Raw genomic sequence first — 18,546 nt, 5'->3', positions numbered from 1 at the left:
CGGTGTCCATTCCACTTGAGGCCGCAAACTCAGGGTCCCTCTCACATACCTAGAGCTGAGAGAAGCCTCCTCCTGAGGTGCTTCTGGTAAGGTATTATTCCTCTGGAGTCGAAGCGAGGGACTAAACTCTCATCTCGAGTTGATTTTTGGTCCAGGAAGCTCTTTCGTGTTGCTACAGTGACCTCAGGATTCCTCTAGCCTTGAAAAAGTGTTCTTGGGGTTTCTCTGGAGTGCCATCATGGAAATCAAGGCTCCTTTCATGTGTGATGTGCAACACGGAATTGCTCTGCACGCAGTGCAGGTGAATCGGGCCTCATCTCCCGGCGAGGGGGAAGTCTCATGGTTTTTCTCGAGTTGCGGCGGGAACCTGGTGTATATTCTCGAGTTACGACGGGGATGGCCCTTCCACCCACGTGTTTGTTCAGCGACGTCAGGACTGCTGCCTAGTTGCGAGGGACAACTCGGGATTCTCCTCGAGGCTTGGCAGGGCAATTGGGACGACTCTCCAGTAGAGGCGGGAGACCAAGTGTCCCTTTCCACGTGCCACAGGAATCCTGGGACTCCTATCAAGTTTCACGAGGAGTCAGGCATCGTCTCCTTTGGAGGCACTGATCTCCGCGTACCTCTGGAGTTTTCAAGGGATGTGAGGCCTCCGGTCGCCATGAGGTGGGGAACTAGGTCTTTCTCTGTGGTCTCCACAGGGAATTCAGACATCCTTTCGTCTTGAGAGATGCAAGACGAGCCTGCATTCAAGTCACTGCAGGGATATCCGGCCTGATTTCGAGTCAGGGCATCGCGGTGTCCATTCCACTTGAGGCCGCAAACTCAGGGTCCCTCTCACATACCTAGAGCTGAGAGAAGCCTCCTCTTGAGGTGCTTGTGGTAAGGTGGTATTCCTCTGGAGTCGAAGCCAGGGACTACCCTCTCATCTCGAGTTGATTTCTGGTCCACGGAACTCTTTTGTTTTACTACAGTGACCTCAGGATCCCTCTAGCCTTGAAACAGTGTTCTTGGTGTTTCTCTGGAGTGCCATGATGGATATCAAGCCTCCTTTCATGTGTGATGTGCAACACGGAATTGCTCTGCACGCAGTGCAGGGGAATCGGGCCTCATCTCACGGCGAGGGGGAAGTCTCATGGTTTTTCTCGAGTTGAGGCGGGAACCTGGGGTATATTCTCGAGTTACGACGGGGATGGCCCTTCCACACACGTGTTTGTTCAGCTATGGCAGGACGCCTGCCTAGTTGCGAGGGACAACTCGGGATTCTCCTCGAGGCTTGGCAGGGCAATTGGGACGCCTCTCCAGCTGAGGCGGGAGACCAAGGGTCCCTTTCCACGTGCCACAGGAATCCTGGGACTCCTATCAAGTTTCACGAGGAGTCACGCATCATCTCCTTTGGAGGTACTGATCTCTGCTTACCTCTGCAGTTTTCAAAGGATGTGAGGCCTCCGGTCGCCATGAGGTGGGGAACTAGGTCTTTCTCTGTGGTCTCCACAGGGGATTCAGACATCCTTTCGTCTTGGGAGATGCAAGACGAGCCTGCATTCAAGTCACTGCAGGGATATCCGGCCTTATTTCGAGTCAGGGCATCGCGGTGTCCATTCCACTTGAGGCCGCAAACTCAGGGTCCCTCTCACATACCTAGAGCTGAGAGAAGCCTCCTCTTGAGGTGCTTGTGGTCAGGTGGTATTCCTCTGGAGTCGAAGCCAGGGACTAACCTCTCATCTCGAGTTGATTTTTGTTCCACGGAGCTCTTTCGTGTTGCTACAGTGACCTCAGGATCCCTCTAGCCTTGAAACAGTGTTCTTGGGGTTTCTCTGGAGTGCCATCAAGGAAATCAAGGCTCCTTTCATGGGTGATGCGCAACACGTAATTGCTCTGCACGCAGTGAAGGGGAATCGGGCCTCATCTCGCGGCGAGGGGGAAGTCTCATGGTTTTTCTCGAGTTGCGGCGGGAACCTGGGGTATATTCTCGAGTTTTGACGGGGATGGCCCTTCCACCCACGTGTTTGTTCAGCGACGTCAGGACTCCTGCCTAGTTGCGAGGGACAACTCTGGATTCTCCTCGAGGATTGGCAGGGCAATTGGGACGCCTCTCCAGGTGAGGCGGGAGACCAAGGGTCCCTTTCCACGTGCCACAGGAATCCTGGGACTCCTAAGAAGGTTCACGAGGAGTCAGGCATCATCTCCTTTGGAGGCACTGATTTCCGCGTAGCTCTGGAGTTTTCAAAGGATGTGAGGCCTCCGGTCACTATGCGGTGGGGAGCTAGGTCTTTCTCTGTGGTCTCCACAGGGGATTCAGACATCCTTTCATCTTGGGAGATGCAAGACGAGCCTGCATTCAAGTCACTGCATGGATATCCGGCCTTATTTCGAGTCAGGGCATCGCGGTGTCCATTCCATTTGAGGCCGCAAACTCAGGGTCCCTCTCACATACCTAGAGCTGAGAGAAGCCTCCTCTTGAGGTGCTTGTGGTAAGGTGGTATTCCTCTGGAGTCGAAGCCAGGGTCTACCCTCTCATCTCGAGTTGATTTCTGGTCCACGGAGCTCTTTTGTGTTACTACAGTGACCTCAGGATACCTCTAGCCTTGAAACAGTGTTCTTGGTGTTTCTCTGGAGTGCCAGGATGGATATCAAGCCTCCTTTCATGTGTGATGTGCAACACGGAATTGCTCTGCACGCAGTGCAGGGGAATCGGGCCTCATCTCACGGCGAGGGGGAAGTCTCATGGTTTTTCTCGAGTTGAGGCGGGAACCTGGGGTATATTCTCGAGTTACGACGGGGATGGCCCTTCCACACACGTGTTTGTTCAGCTATGGCAGGACGCCTGCCTAGTTGCGAGGGACAACTCGGGATTCTCCTCGAGGCTTGGCAGGGCAATTGGGACGCCTCTCCAGCTGAGGCGGGAGACCAAGGGTCCCTTTCCACGTGCCACAGGAATCCTGGGACTCCTATCAAGTTTCACGAGGAGTCACGCATCATCTCCTTTGGAGGTACTGATCTCTGCGTACCTCTGCAGGTTTCAAAGGATGTGAGGCCTCCGGTCGCGATGAGGTGGGGAACTAGGTCTTTCTCTGTGGTCTCCACAGGGGATTCAGACATCCTTTCGTCTTGGGAGATGCAAGACGAGCCTGCATTCAAGTCACTGCAGGGATATCCGGCCTTATTTCGAGTCAGGGCATCGCGGTGTCCATTCCACTTGAGGCCGCAAACTCAGGGTCCCTCTCACATACCTAGAGCTGAGAGAAGCCTCCTCTTGAGGTGCTTGTGGTAAGGTGGTATTCCTCTGGAGTCGAAGCCAGGGAATAACCTCTCATCTCGAGTTGATTTTTGGTCCACGGAGCTCTTTCATGTTGCTACAGTGACCTCAGGATCCCTCTAGCCTTGAAACAGTGTTCTTGGGGTTTCTCTGGAGTGCCATCAAGGAAATCAAGGCTCCTTTCATGGGTGATGCGCAACAGGTAATTGCTCTGCACGCAGTGCAGGGGAATCGGGCCTCATCTCGCGGCGAGGGGGAAGTCTCATGGTTTTTCTCGAGTTGCGGCGGGAACCTGGGGTATATTCTCGAGTTATGACGGGGATGGCCCTTCCACACACGTGTTTGTTCAGCGACGTCAGGACTCCTGCCTAGTTGCGAGGGACAACTCTGGATTCTCCTCGAGGCTTGGCAGGGCAATTGGGACGCCTCTCCAGGTGAGGCGGGAGACCAAGGGTCCCTTTCCACGTGCCACAGGAATCCTGGGACTCCTATCAAGTTTCACGAGGAGTCAGGCATCATCTCCTTTGGAGGCACTGATTTCCGCGTAGCTCTGGAGTTTTCAAAGGATGTGAGGCCTCCGGTCACGATGCGGTGGGGAGCTAGGTCTTTCTCTGTGGTCTCCACAGGGGATTCAGACATCCTTTCATCTTGGGAGATGCAAGACGAGCCTGCATTCAAGTCACTGCATGGATATCCGGCCTTATTTCGAGTCAGGGCATCGCGGTGTCCATTCCACTTGAGGCCGCAAACTCAGGGTCCCTCTCACATACCTAGAGCTGAGAGAAGCCTCCTCTTGAGGTGCTTGTGGTAAGGTGGTATTCCTCTGGAGTCGAAGCCCGGGACTACCCTCTCATCTCGAGTTGATTTTTGGTCCATGGAGCTCTTTCGTGTTGCTACAGTGACCTCAGGATACCTCTAGCCTTGAAACAGTGTTCTTGGGGTTTCTCTGGAGTGCCATCAAGGAAATCAAGGCTCCTTTCATGTGTGATGCGCAACACGGAATTGCTGTGCACGCAGTGCAGGGGAATCGGGCCTCATCTCTCGGCGAGGGGTAAGTCTCATGGTTTATCTCGAGTTGAGGCGGGAACCTGGGTTATATTCTCGAGTTACGACGGGGATGGCCCTTCCACCCACGTGTTTGTTCAGCGACGTCAGGACTCCTGCCTAGTTGCGAGGGACAACTCGGGATTTTCCTCGAGGCTTGGCAGGGCAATTGGGACGCCTCTCCAGCTGAGGCGGGAGACCAAGGGTCTCTTTCCACGTGCCACAGGAATCCTGGGACTCCTATCAAGTTTCACGAGGAGTCACGCATCGTCTCCTTTGGAGGCACTGATCTCTGCGTACCTCTGGAGTTTTCAAAATATGTGAGGCCTCCGGTCGTGATGAGGTGGGGAACTAGGTCTTTCTCTGTGGTCTCCACAGGGGATTCAGACAACCTTTCGTCATGGGAGATGCAAGACGAGCCTGCATTCAAGTCACTGTAGGGATATCCGGCCTTATTTCGAGTCAGGGCATCGCGGTGTCCATTCCACTTGAGTCCGCAAACTCAGGGTCCCTCTCACATACCTAGAACTGAGAGAAGCCTCCTCTTGAGGTGCTTGTGGTAAGGTGGTATTCCTCTGGAGTCGAAGCCAGGGACTAACCTCTCATCTCGAGTTGATTTTTGGTCCACGGAGCTCTTTCGTGTTGCTACAGTGACCTCAGGATCCCTCTAGCCTTGAAACAGAGTTCTTGGGTTTTCTCTGGAGTGCCATCAAGGAAATCGAGGCTCCTTTCATGTGTGATGTGCAACACGGAATTGCTCTGCACGCAGTGCAGGGGAATCGGGCCTCATCTCGCGGCGAGGGGGAAGTCTCATGGTTTTTCTCGAGTTGCGGCGGGAACCTGGGGTATATTGTCGAGTTACGACGGGGATGGCCCTTCCACCCACGTGTTTGTTCAGCGACGGCAGGACTCCTGCCTAGTTGCGAGGGACAACTCGGGATTCTCCTCAAGGCTTGGCAGGGCAATTGGGACGCCTCTTCAGCTGAGGCGGGAGACCAAGGGTCCCTTTCCACGTGCCACAGGAATCCTGGGACTCCTATCAAGTTTCACGAGAAGTCACGTATCGTCTCCTTTGGAGGCACTGATCTCTGCGTACCTCTGGAGTTTTCAAAATATGTGAGGCCTCCGGTCGCGATGAGGTGGGGAACTAGGTCTTTCTCTGTGGTCTCCACAGGGGATTCAGACATCCTTTCGTCATGGGAGATGCAAGACGAGCCTGCATTCAAGTCACTGCAGGGATATCTGGCCTTATTTCGAGTCAGGGGATCGCGGTGTCCATTCCACTTGAGGCCGCAAACTCAGGGTCCCTCTCACATACCTAGAGCTGAGAGAAGCCTCCTCTTGATGTGCTTGTGGTAAGGAGGTATTCCTCTGCAGTCGAGCCAGGGACTAACCTCTCATCTCGAGTTGATTTGTGGTCCACAGAGCTCTTTCGTGTTGCTACAGTGACCTCAGGATCCCTCTAGCCTTGAAACAGTGTTCTTGGGTTTCTCTGGAGTGCCATCAAGGAAATCAAGGCTCCTTTCATGTGTGTTGTGCAACACGGAATTGCTCTGCACGCAGTGCAGGGGAATCGGGCCTCATCTCACGGCGAGGGGGAAGTCTCATGGTTTTTCTCGAGTTGCGGTGGGAACCTGGGGTATATTCTCGAGTTACGACGGGGATGGCCCTTCCACACACGTGTTTGTTCAGCGATGGCAGGACGCCTGCCTAGTTGCGAAGGACAACTCGGGATTCTCCTCGAGGCTTGGCAGGGCAATTGGGACGCCTCTCCAGCTGAGGCGGGAGACCAAGGGTCCCTTTCCACGTGCCAAAGGAATCCTGGGACTCCTATCAAGTTTCACGAGGAATCATGCATCGTCTCCTTTGGAGGCACTGATCTCCGCGTATCTCTGGAGTTTTCAAGGGATGTGAGGCCTCCGGTCGCGATGAGGTGGGGAACTAGGTCTTTCTCTGTGTTCTCCACAGGGAATTCAGACATCCTTTCGTCTTGAGAGATGCAAGACGAGCCTGCATTCAAGTCACTGCAGGGATATCCGGCCTGATTTCGAGTCAGGGCATCGAGGTGTCCATTCCACTTGAGGCCGCAAACTCAGGGTCCCTCTCACATACCTAGAGCTGAGAGAAGCCTCCTCTTGAGGTGCTTGTGGTAAGGTGGTATTCCTCTGGAGTCGAAGCCAGGGACTACCCTCTCATCTCGAGTTGATTTCTGGTCCACGGAGCTCTTTTGTGTTACTACAGTGACCTCAGGATCCCTCTAGCCTTGAAACAGTGTTCTTGGTGTTTCTCTGGAGTGCCATGATGGATATCAAGCCTCCTTTCATGTGTGATGTGCAACACGGAATTGCTCTGCACGCAGTGCAGGGGAATCAGGCCTCATCTCACGGCGAGGGGGAAGTCTCCTGGTTTTTCCCGAGTTGCGGCGGGAACCTGGGGTATATTCTCGAGTTACGACGGGGATGGCCCTTCCACCCACGTGTTTGTTCAGCGACGTCAGGACTCCTGCCTAGTTGCGAGGGACAACTCGGGATTCTCCTCGAGGCTTGGCAGGGCAATTGGGACGCCTCTCCAGCTGAGGCGGGAGACCAAGGGTCTCTTTCCACGTGCCACAGGAATCCTGGGACTCCTATCAAGTTTCACGAGGAGTCACGCATCGTCTCCTTTGGAGGCACTGATCTCTGCGTACCTCTGGAGTTTTCAAAATATGTGAGGCCTCCGGTCGTGATGAGGTGGGGAACTAGGTCTTTCTCTGTGGTCTCCACAGGGGATTCAGACAACCTTTCGTCATGGGAGATGCAAGACGAGCCTGCATTCAAGTCACTGTAGGGATATCCGGCCTTATTTCGAGTCAGGGCATCGCGGTGTCCATTCCACTTGAGTCCGCAAACTCAGGGTCCCTCTCACATACCTAGAACTGAGAGAAGCCTCCTCTTGAGGTGCTTGTGGTAAGGTGGTATTCCTCTGTAGTCGAAGCCAGGGACTAACCTCTCATCTCGAGTTGATTTTTGGTCCACGGAGCTCTTTCGTGTTGCTACAGTGACCTCAGGATCCCTCTAGCCTTGAAACAGAGTTCTTGGGTTTTCTCTGGAGTGCCATCAAGGAAATCGAGGCTCCTTTCATGTGTGATGTGCAACACGGAATTGCTCTGCACGCAGTGCAGGGGAATCGGGCCTCATCTCGCGGCGAGGGGGAAGTCTCATGGTTTTTCTCGCGTTGCGGCGGGAACCTGGGGTATATTGTCGAGTTACGACGGGGATGGCCCTTCCACCCACGTGTTTGTTCAGCGACGGCAGGACTCCTGCCTAGTTGCGAGGGACAACTCGGGATTCTCCTCAAGGCTTGGCAGGGCAATTGGGACGCCTCTTCAGCTGAGGCGGGAGACCAAGGGTCCCTTTCCACGTGCCACAGGAATCCTGGGACTCCTATCAAGTTTCACGAGAAGTCACGTATCGTCTCCTTTGGAGGCACTGATCTCTGCGTACCTCTGGAGTTTTCAAAATATGTGAGGCCTCCGGTCGCGATGAGGTGGGGAACTAGGTCTTTCTCTGTGGTCTCCACAGGGGATTCAGACATCCTTTCGTCATGGGAGATGCAAGACGAGCCTGCATTCAAGTCACTGCAGGGATATCTGGCCTTATTTCGAGTCAGGGGATCGCGGTGTCCATTCCACTTGAGGCCGCAAACTCAGGGTCCCTCTCACATACCTAGAGCTGAGAGAAGCCTCCTCTTGATGTGCTTGTGGTAAGGAGGTATTCCTCTGGAGTCGAGCCAGGGACTAACCTCTCATCTCGAGTTGATTTGTGGTCCACAGAGCTCTTTCGTGTTGCTACAGTGACCTCAGGATCCCTCTAGCCTTGAAACAGTGTTCTTGGGTTTCTCTGGAGTGCCATCAAGGAAATCAAGGCTCCTTTCATGTGTGTTGTGCAACACGGAACTGCTCTGCACGCAGTGCAGGGGAATCGGGCCTCATCTCACGGCGAGGGGGAAGTCTCATGGTTTTTCTCGAGTTGCGGTGGGAACCTGGGGTATATTCTCGAGTTACGACGGGGATGGCCCTTCCACACACGTGTTTGTTCAGCGATGGCAGGACGCCTGCCTAGTTGCGAAGGACAACTCGGGATTCTCCTCGAGGCTTGGCAGGGCAATTGGGACGCCTCTCCAGCTGAGGCGGGAGACCAAGGGTCCCTTTCCACGTGCCAAAGGAATCCTGGGACTCCTATCAAGTTTCACGAGGAATCATGCATCGTCTCCTTTGGAGGCACTGATCTCCGCGTATCTCTGGAGTTTTCAAGGGATGTGAGGCCTCCGGTCGCGATGAGGTGGGGAACAAGGTCTTTCTCTGTGTTCTCCACAGGGAATTCAGACATCCTTTCGTCTTGAGAGATGCAAGACGAGCCTGCATTCAAGTCACTGCAGGGATATCCGGCCTGATTTCGAGTCAGGGCATCGAGGTGTCCATTCCACTTGAGGCCGCAAACTCAGGGTCCCTCTCACATACCTAGAGCTGAGAGAAGCCTCCTCTTGAGGTGCTTGTGGTAAGGTGGTATTCCTCTGGAGTCGAAGCCAGGGACTACCCTCTCATCTCGAGTTGATTTCTGGTCCACGGAGCTCTTTTGTGTTACTACAGTGACCTCAGGATCCCTCTAGCCTTGAAACAGTGTTCTTGGTGTTTCTCTGGAGTGCCATGATGGATATCAAGCCTCCTTTCATGTGTGATGTGCAACACGGAATTGCTCTGCACGCAGTGCAGGGGAATCAGGCCTCATCTCACGGCGAGGGGGAAGTCTCCTGGTTTTTCCCGAGTTGCGGCGGGAACCTGGGGTATATTCTCGAGTTACGACGGGGATGGCCCTTCCACCCACGTGTTTGTTCAGCGACGTCAGGACTCCTGCCTAGTTGCGAGGGACAACTCGGGATTCTCCTCGAGGCTTGGCAGGGCAATTGGGACGCCTCTCCAGCTGAGGCGGGAGACCAAGGGTCTCTTTCCACGTGCCACAGGAATCCTGGGACTCCTATCAAGTTTCACGAGGAGTCACGCATCGTCTCCTTTGGAGGCACTGATCTCTGCGTACCTCTGGAGTTTTCAAAATATGTGAGGCCTGCGGTCGTGATGAGGTGTGGAACTAGGTCTTTCTCTGTGGTCTCCACAGGGGATTCAGACATCCTTTCATCTTGGGAGATGCAAGACGAGCCTGCATTCAAGTCACTGCATGGATATCCGGCCTTATTTCGAGTCAGGGCATCGCGGTGTCCATTCCACTTGAGGCCGCAAACTCAGGGTCCCTCTCACATACCTAGAGGTGAAAGAAGCCTCCTCTTGAGGTGCTTGTGGTAAGGTGGTATTCCTCTGGAGTCGAAGCCAGGGACTAACCTCTCATCTCGAGTTGATTTTTGGTCCACGGAGCTCTTTCCTGTTGCCACAGTGACCTCAGGATCCCTCTAGCCTTGAAACAGTGTTCTTGGGGTTTCTCTGGAGTGCCATCAAGGAAATCAAGGCTCCTATCATGTGTGATGTGCAACCCGGAATTGCTCTGCACGCAGTGCAGGGGAATCGGGCCTCATCTCGCGGCGAGGGGGAAGTCTCATGGTTTTTCTCTTGTTGCGGCGGGAACCTGGGGTATATTTTCGAGTTACGACGGGGATGGCCCTTCCACACACGTGTTTGTTCAGCAACGGCAGGACTCCTGCCTACTTGCGAGGGACAACTCGGGATTCTCCTCGAGGCTTGGCAGGGCAATTGGGACGCCTCTCCAGCTGAGGGGGGAGACCAAGGGTCCCTTTCCACGTGCCACAGGTATCCTGGGACTCCTATAAAGTTTCACGAGGAGTCAGGTATCGTCTCCTTTGGAGGCACTGATCTCCGCGTACTTCTGGAGTTTTCAAAGGATGTTAGGCCTCCGGTCGCCATGAGGTGGGGAACTAGGTCTTTCTCTGTGGTCTTCACAGGGGATTCAGACATCCTTTCATCTTGGGAGATGCAAGACGAGCCTGCATTCAAGTCACTGCAGGGATATCCGGCCTTATTTCGGGTCAGGGCATCGCGGTGTTCATTCCACTTGAAGCCGTAAAATCAGGGTCCCTCTCACATACCTAGAGCTGAGAGAAGCCTCCTCTTGAGGTGCTTGTGGTAAGGTGGTATTCCTCTGGAGTCGAATCCAGGGACTAACCTCTCATCTCGAGTTGATTTTTGGTCCACGGAGCTCTTTCGTGTTGCTACAGTGACCTCAGGATCCCTCTAGCCTTGAAACAGTGTTCTTGGGGTTTCTCTGGAGTGCCATCAAGGAAATCAAGGCTCCTTTCATGTGTGATGTGCAACACGGAATTGCTCTGCACGCAGTGCAGGGGAATCGGGCCTCATCTCGCGGCGAGGGGGAAGTCTCATGGATTTTCTCGAGTTGTGGCGACTACCTGGGGTATATTCTCGAGTTCCGACGGGGATGGCCCTTCCACCCACGTGTTTGTTCAGCGAAGGCAGGACTCCTGCCTAGTTGCGAGGGAAAACTCGGGATTCTCCTCGAGGCTTGGCAGGACAATAGGGACGCCTCTCCAGCTGATGCGGGAGACCAAGGGTCCCTTTCCACGTGCCACAGGAATCCTGGGACTCCTATCAAGTTTCACGAGGAGTCAGGCATCGTCTCCTTTGGAGGCACTGATCGCAGCGTACCTCTGGAGTTTTCAAAGTATGTGAGGCCTCCGGTCGCGATGAGGTGGGGAACTAGGTCTTTCTCTGTGGTCTCCACAGAGGATTCAGACATCCTTTCGTCTTGGGAGATGCAAGACGAGCCTGCATTCAAGTCACTGCAGGGATATCCGGCCTTATTTCGAGTCAGGGCATCGTGGTGTCCTTTTCACTTCAGGCTGCAAACTCAGGGTCCCTCTCACATAGTTAGAGCTGAGAGAAGCCTCCTCTTGAGGTGCTTGTGTAACGTGGTATTCCTCTGGAGTCGAAGCCAGGGACTAACCTCTCAACTCGAGTTGATTTTTGGTTCACGGAGCTGTTTCGTGTTGCTACAGTGATCTCAGGATCCCTTTAGCCTTGAAACAGTGTTCTTGGGGTTTCTCTGGAGTGCCATCAAGGAAATCAAGGCTCCTTTCATGTGTGATGTGCAACACGGAATTGCTCTGCATGCAGTTCAGGAGAATCTGGCCTCATCTCACGGCGAGGGGGAAATCTCATGGTTTTTCTCGAGTTGCGGTGGGAACCTGTGGTATATTCTCGAGTTACGACGGGGATGGCCCTTCCACCCACGTGTTTGTTCAGCGATGTCAGGACTCCTGCCCTATTGCGAGGGACAACTCGTGATTCTCCTCGAGGCTTGGCAGGGCAATTGGGATGCTTCTCCAGCTGAGGCGGGAGACCAAGGATCCCTTTCCAGGTACAACAGGAATCCTGGGACTCCTATCAAGTTTCACGAGCAGTCAGGCATCGTCCCCTTTTGAGACACTGATCTCCGCGTACCTCTGGAGTTTTCAAAGATTTTGAGACCTCTGGTCGCGATGAGGTGGGGAACTAGGTCTTTCTCTGTGGTCTCCACAGGGGATACAGACAGCCTTTCATCTTGGGAGATGCAAGACGAGCCTGCATTCAAGTCACTGCAGGGATATCCGGCCTTATTTCGAGTCAGGGCATCGTGGTGTCCATTCCACTTGAGGCCCTAAACTCAGGGTCCCTCTCAAATACCTAGAGCTGAGAAAAGCCTCCTCTTGAGGTGCTTGTGGTAAGGTGGTATTCCTCTGGAGTCGAAGCCAGGGACTAACCTCTCATCTCGAGTTGATTTTTCGTCCATGGAGCTCTTTCATGTTGCTACAGTGACCTCAGGTTCCCTCTAGCCTTAAAACAGTGTTCTTGGGGTTTCTCTGGAGTGCCATCAAGGAAATCAAGGCTCCTTTCATGTGTGATGTGCAACACGGAATTGCTCTGCACACAGTGCAGGGGAATCGGGCCTCATCTCGTGGCGAGGGGGAAGTCTCATGGTTTTTCTCGAGTTGCGGCGGGAACCTGGGGTATATTCTCGAGTTACGACGGGGATGGCCCTTCCACCCACGTGTTTGTTCAGCGACGTCAGGATTCCTGCCTAGTTGCAAGGGACAACTCGGGATTCTCCTCGAGGCTTGGCAGGGCAATTGGGACGCCCTTCCAGCTGAGGCGGGAGACCAAGGGTCCCTTTCCACGTGCCACAGGAATCCTGGGACTCCTATCAAGCTTCACGAGGAGTCAGGCATCGTCTCCTTTGGAGACACTGATCTCCGCGTACCTCTGGAGTTTTCAAAGAATTTGAGGCCTCCGGTCGCGATGAGACGGGGAACTAGGTCTTTTTCTGTGGTCTCCACAAGGGATTCAAACATCCTTTCATCTTGGGAGATGGAAGACGAGCCGGCATTCAAGTCACTTCACAGATATCTGGCCTTATTTCGAGTCAGGGAATCGCGGTGTCCATTCCACTTGAGGCCACAAACTCAGGGTCCCTCTCACATACCTAGAGCTGAGAGAATCCTCCTCTTGAGGTGCTTGTGGTAAGGTAGTATTCCTCTGGAGTCGAAGCCAGGGACTAACCTCTCATCTCGTGTTGATTTTGGTCCACGGAGCTCTTTCATGTTGCTACAGTGACCTCAGGATCCCTCTAGCCTTGAAACAGTGTTCTTGGGGTTTCTCTGGAGTGCCATCAAGGAAATCAAGGCTCCTTTCATGTGTGATGTGCAACACGGAATTGCTCTGCACGCAGTGCAGGGTATCGGGCCTCATTTTATGGCGAGGGGGAAGTCTCATGGTTTTTCTCGAGTTGCGGCGGGAACCTGGGGTATATTGTCGAGTTACGACGGGGATGGCCCTTCCACACACGTGTTTGTTCAGCGATGGCAGGACTCCTGCCTAGTTGCGAGGGACAGCTCGGGATTCTCCTCGAGGCTTGGCAGGGCAATTGGGATGCCTCTCCAGCTGAGGCGGGAGACCAAGGGTCCCTTTCCACGTGCCACAGGAATCCTGGGACTCCTATCAAGTTTCACGAGGAGTCATGCATCGTCTCCTTTGGAGGCACTGATCTCCGCGTACCTCTGGAGTTTACAAAGAATGTGAGGCCTCCGGTCGCGATGAGGTGGGGAACTAGGTCTTTCTCTGTGGTCTGCAAAGGGAATTCAGACATTCTTTCGTCTTGGGAGATGCAAGACGAGCCTGCATTCAAGTCACTGCAGGGATATCCGGCCTTATTTCGAGTCAGGGCATCGCGGTGTCCATTCCACTTGAGGCCGTAAACTCAGGGTCCCTCTCACATACCTAGAGCTGAGAGAAGCCTCCTCTTGAGGTGCTTGTGGTAAGGTGGTATTCCTCTGGAGTCGAAGCCAGGGACTAACCTCTCATCTCGAGTTGATTTTTGGTCCATGGAGCTCTTTCGTGTTGCTACAGTGACCTCAGGATCCCTCTAGCCTTGAAACAGTGTTCTTGGGGTTTCTCTGGAGTGCCATCAAGGAAATCAAGGCTCCTTCCATGTGTGATGTGCAACAAGGAAGTGCTCTGCACACAGTGCAGGGGAATCGGGCCTCATCTCGTGGCGAGGGGGAAGTCTCATGGTTTTTCTCGAGTTGCGGCGGGAACCTGGGGTATATTCTCGAGTTACGACGGGGATGGCCCTTCCACTCACGTGTTTGTTCAGCGACGTCAGAATTCCTGCCTAGTTGGAAGGGACAACTCGGGATTCTCCTCGAGGCTTGGCAGGGCAATTGGGACGCCCTTCCAGCTGAGGCGGGAGACCAAGTGTCCCTTTCCACGTGCCACAGGAATCCTGGGACTCCTATCAAGTTTCACGAGGCGTCAAGCATCGTCTCCTTTGGAGGCACTGATCTCCACGTACCTCTGTAGTTTTCAAAGGATGTGAGGCCTCCGGTCGCGATGAGGTGGGGAACTAGGTCTTCCTTTGTTGTCTCCACAGGGGATTCAGACATCCTTTCGTCTTGGGAGATGCAAGACGAGCCTGCATTCCAGTCACTGCAGGGATATCCGGCCTAATTTCGAGTCAGGGTATCGCGGTGTCCATTCCACTTGAGGCCGCAAACTCAGGGTCCCTCTCACATACCTAGAGCTGAGAGAAGCCTCCTCTTGAGGTGCTTGTGGTAAGGTGGTATTCCTCTGGAGTCGAAGCCAGCGACTAACATCTCATCTCGAGTTGATTATTGGTTCACGGAGCTCTTTCGTGTTGCTACAGTGACCTCCGGATCCCTCTAGCCTTGAAACAGTGTTCTTGGGGTTTCTCTGGAGTGCCATCAAGGAAATCAAGGCTCCTTTCATGTTTGATGTAAAACACAGAATTGCTCTGCATGCAGTGAAGGGGAATCGGGCCTCATCTCGCGGCGAGGGGGAAGTCTCATGGTTTTTCTCGAGTTGCGGCGGGAACCTGGGTTATATTCTCGAGTTACGACGGGGATGGCCCTTCCACCCACGTGTTTGTTCAGCGACATCAGGACTCCTGCCTAGTTGCGAGGCACAACTCGGGATTCTCCTCCAGGCTTGGCAGGGCAATTGGGACGCCTCTCCAGCTGAGGCGGGAGACCAAGGGTCCCTTTCCACGTGCCACAGGAATCCTGGGACTCCTATCAAGTTTCACGAGGAGTCAGTCATCGTCTCCTTTGGAGGCACTGATCTCCGCGTACCTCTGGAGTTTTCAAACGATGTGAGGCCTCCGGTCGCCATGAGGTGGGGAACTAGGTCTTTCTCTGTGGTCTCCACAGGGGTTTCAGACATCCTTCCGTTTTGGCGGATGCAAGACGAGCCTGCATTCAAGTCACTGCAGGGATATCCGGCCTTATTTCAAGTCAGGGCATCGCGGTGTCCATTCCACTTGAGGCCCTAAACTCAGGGTCCCTCTCACATACCTAGAGCTAAGAGAAGCCTCCTCTTGAGGTGCTTGTGGTAAGGTGGAATACGCTGGAGTCGAAGCCAGGGACTAACCTCTCATCTCGAGTTGATTTTTGGTCCACGGAGCTCTTTCGTGTTGCTACAGTGACCTCAGGATCCCTCTAGCCTTGAAACAGTGTTCTTGGGGTTTCTCTGGAGTGCCATCAAGGAAATCAAGGCTCCTTTCATGTGTGATGTGCAACACGGAATTGCTCTGCACGCAGTGCAGGGTATCGGGCCTCATTTTATGGCGAGGGGGAACTCTCATCGTTTTTCTCGAGTTGCGGTGGGAACGTGGGGTATATTGTCGAGTTACGACGGGGATGGCCCTTCCACACACGTGTTTGTTCAGCGATGGCAGGACTCCTGCCTAGTTGCGAGGGACAACTCGGGATTCTCCTCGAGGCTTGGCAGGGCAATTTGGATGCCTCTCCATCTGAGGCAGGAGACCAAGTGTCCCTTTCCACGTGCCACAGGAATCCTGGGACTCCTATCAAGTTTCACGAGGAGTCAGGCATCGTCACCTTTGGAGGCACTGATCTCCGCGTACCTCTGGAGTTTTCAAAGGATGTGAGGCCTCCGGTCGCGATGAGGTGGGGAACTAGGTCTTTCTCTGTGGTCTGCACAGGGAATTCAGACATCCTTTCGTCTTGGGAGATGCAAGACGAGCCTGCATTCAAGTCACTGCAGGGATATCTGGCCTTATTTCGAGTCAGGGCATCGTGGTGTCCATTTCACTTGAGGCCGCAAACTCAGGGCCCCTCTCACATACCGAGAGCTGAGAGAAGCCTCCTCTTGAGGTGCTTGTGGTAAGGTGGTCTTCCTCTGGAATCGAAGCCAGGGACTAACCTCTTATCTCGAGTTGATATTTGGTCCACGGAGCTCTTTCGTGTTGCTATAGTGACCTCAGGATCCCTCTAGCCTTGAAACAGTGTTCTTGGGGTTTCTCTGGAGTGCCATCAAGGAAATCAAGGCTCCTTTCATGTGTGATGTGCAACACGGAATTGCTCTGCACGCAGTGCAGGGGAATCGGGCCTCATCTCGCAGCGAGGGGGAAGTCTCATGGTTTTCCTGGCGTTGCGGCGGGAACCTGGGGTATATTCTCGAGTTACGACGGGGATGGCCCTTCCACACACGTGTTTGTTCAGCGACGTCAGGACTCCTGCCTAGTTGCGAGGGACAACTCGGGATTCTCCTCGAGGCTTGGCAGGGCAATTGGGACGCCTCTCCAGCTGAGGCGGGAGACCAAGGGTCCCTATCCACGTGCCACAGGAAACCTGGGACTTCTATCAAGTTTCACGAGGAGTCAGGCATCGTCTCCTTTGGAGGCACTGATCTCCGCATACCTCTGGAGTTTTCAAAGGATTTGAGGCCTCCGGTCGCCATGAGGTGGGAAACTAGGTCTTTCTCTGTGGTCTCCACATGGGATTCAGACATTCTTTCACCTTGTGAGATGCAAGACGAGCCTGCATTCAAGTCACTGCAGGGATATCCGGCCTTATTTCGAGTCAGGGCATCGCGGTGTCCATTCCACTTGAGGCCGCAAACTCAGGGTCCCTCTCACATACCTAGAGCTGAGAGAAGCCTCCTCTTGAGGTGCTTGTGGTGAGGTGGTATTCCTCTGGAGTCGAAGCCAGGGACTAACCTCTCATCTCGAGTTGATTTTTGGTGCATGGAGCTCTTTCGTGTTGCTACAGTGACCTCAGGATCCCTCTAGCCTTGAAACAGTGTTCTTGGGGTTTCTCTGGAGTGCCACCAAGAAAATCAAGGCTCCTTTCATGTGTGATGTGCAACACGGAATTGCTCTGCACGCAGTGCAGGGGAATCGGGCCTCATCTCGCGGCGAGGGGGAAGTCTCATGGTTTTTCTCGAGTTGCGGCGGGAACCTGGGTTATATTCTCGAGTTACGACGGGGATGGCCCTTCCACACACGTGCTTGTTCAGCGACGTCAGGACTCCTGCCTAGTTGCGGGGGACAACTCGGGATTCTCCTCGAGGCTTGGCAGGGCAATTGGGACGCCTCTCCAGCTGAGACGGGAGACCAAGGGTCTCTTTCCACGTGCCACAGGAAACCTGGTACTCCTATCAAGTTTGACGAGGAGTCAGGCATCGTCTCCTTTGGAGGCAAGAATCTCCGCGTACCTCTGGTGTTTACAAAGGATATGAGGCCTCCGGTCGCCATGATGTGGGGAACTAGATCTTTCTCTGTGGTCTCCACAGGGATTCAGACATCCTTTCGTCTTGGGAGATGCAAGACGAGCCTGCATTCAAGTCACTGCAGGGATATCCGGCCTTATTTCGAGTCAGGGCATCGCGGTGTCCATTCCACTTGAGGCCGCAAACTCAGGGTCCCTCTCACATACCTAGAGCTGAGAGAAGCCTCCTCTTGAGGTGCTTGTGGTAAGGTGGAATTCCTCTGGAGTCGATGCCAGGGACTAACCTCTCATCTCGAGTTGATTTTTGGTCCACGGAGCTCTTTCGTGTTGCTACAGTGACCTCAGGATCCCTCTAGCCTTGAAACAGTGTTCTTGGGTTTTCTCTGGAGTGCCATCAAGGAAATCAAGGCTCCTTTCATGTGTGATGTGCAACACGGAATTGCTCTGCACGCAGTGCAGGGGAATCGGGCCTCATCTCGCGGCGAGGGGGAAGTCTCATGGTTTTTATCGAGTTGCGGCGGGAACCTGGGGTATATTGTCGAGTTACGACGGGGATGGCCCTTCCACACACGTGGTTGTTCAGCGACGGCAGGACTCCTGCCTAGTTGCGAGGGACAACTCGGGATTCTCCTCGAGGCTTGGCAGGGCAATTGGGACGCCTCTCCAGCTGAGGCGGGAGACCAAGGGTCCCTTTCCACGTGCCACAGGAATCCTGGGACTCCTATCAATTTTCACGAGGAGTCAGGCATCGTCTCCTTTGGAGGCACTGATCTCCGCGTACCTCTGGAATTTTCAAAGGATATGAGGCCTCTGATCGCGATGAGGTGGGGAACTAGGTCTTTCTCTTTGGTCTCCACCGGGGATTCAGACATCCTTTCATCTTGGGAGATGCAAGACGAGCCTGCATTCAAGTCACTGCAGGGATATCCGGCCTTATTTCGAGTCAGGGCATCGCGGTGTCCATTCCACTTGAGGCCACAAAATCAGGGTCCCTCTCACATACCTAGAGCTGAGAGAAGCCTCCTCTTGAGGTGCTTGTGGTAAGGTGGTATTCCTCTGGAGTCGAAGCCAGGGACTAACCTCTCATCTCGAATTGATTTTTGGTCCACGGAGCTCTCTAGTTTGGCTACAGTGACCTCAGGATCCCTCTAGCCTTGAAACAGTGTTCTTGGGGTTTCTCTGGAGTGCCATCAAGGAAATCA

The sequence above is a fragment of the Cervus elaphus genome, chromosome X, assembly GCF_910594005.1.
Source record: "Cervus elaphus chromosome X, mCerEla1.1, whole genome shotgun sequence".
In the NCBI taxonomy this organism is placed as follows: domain Eukaryota; kingdom Metazoa; phylum Chordata; class Mammalia; order Artiodactyla; family Cervidae; genus Cervus; species Cervus elaphus.
Note: the sequence above shows the minus strand (reverse complement) of the source record.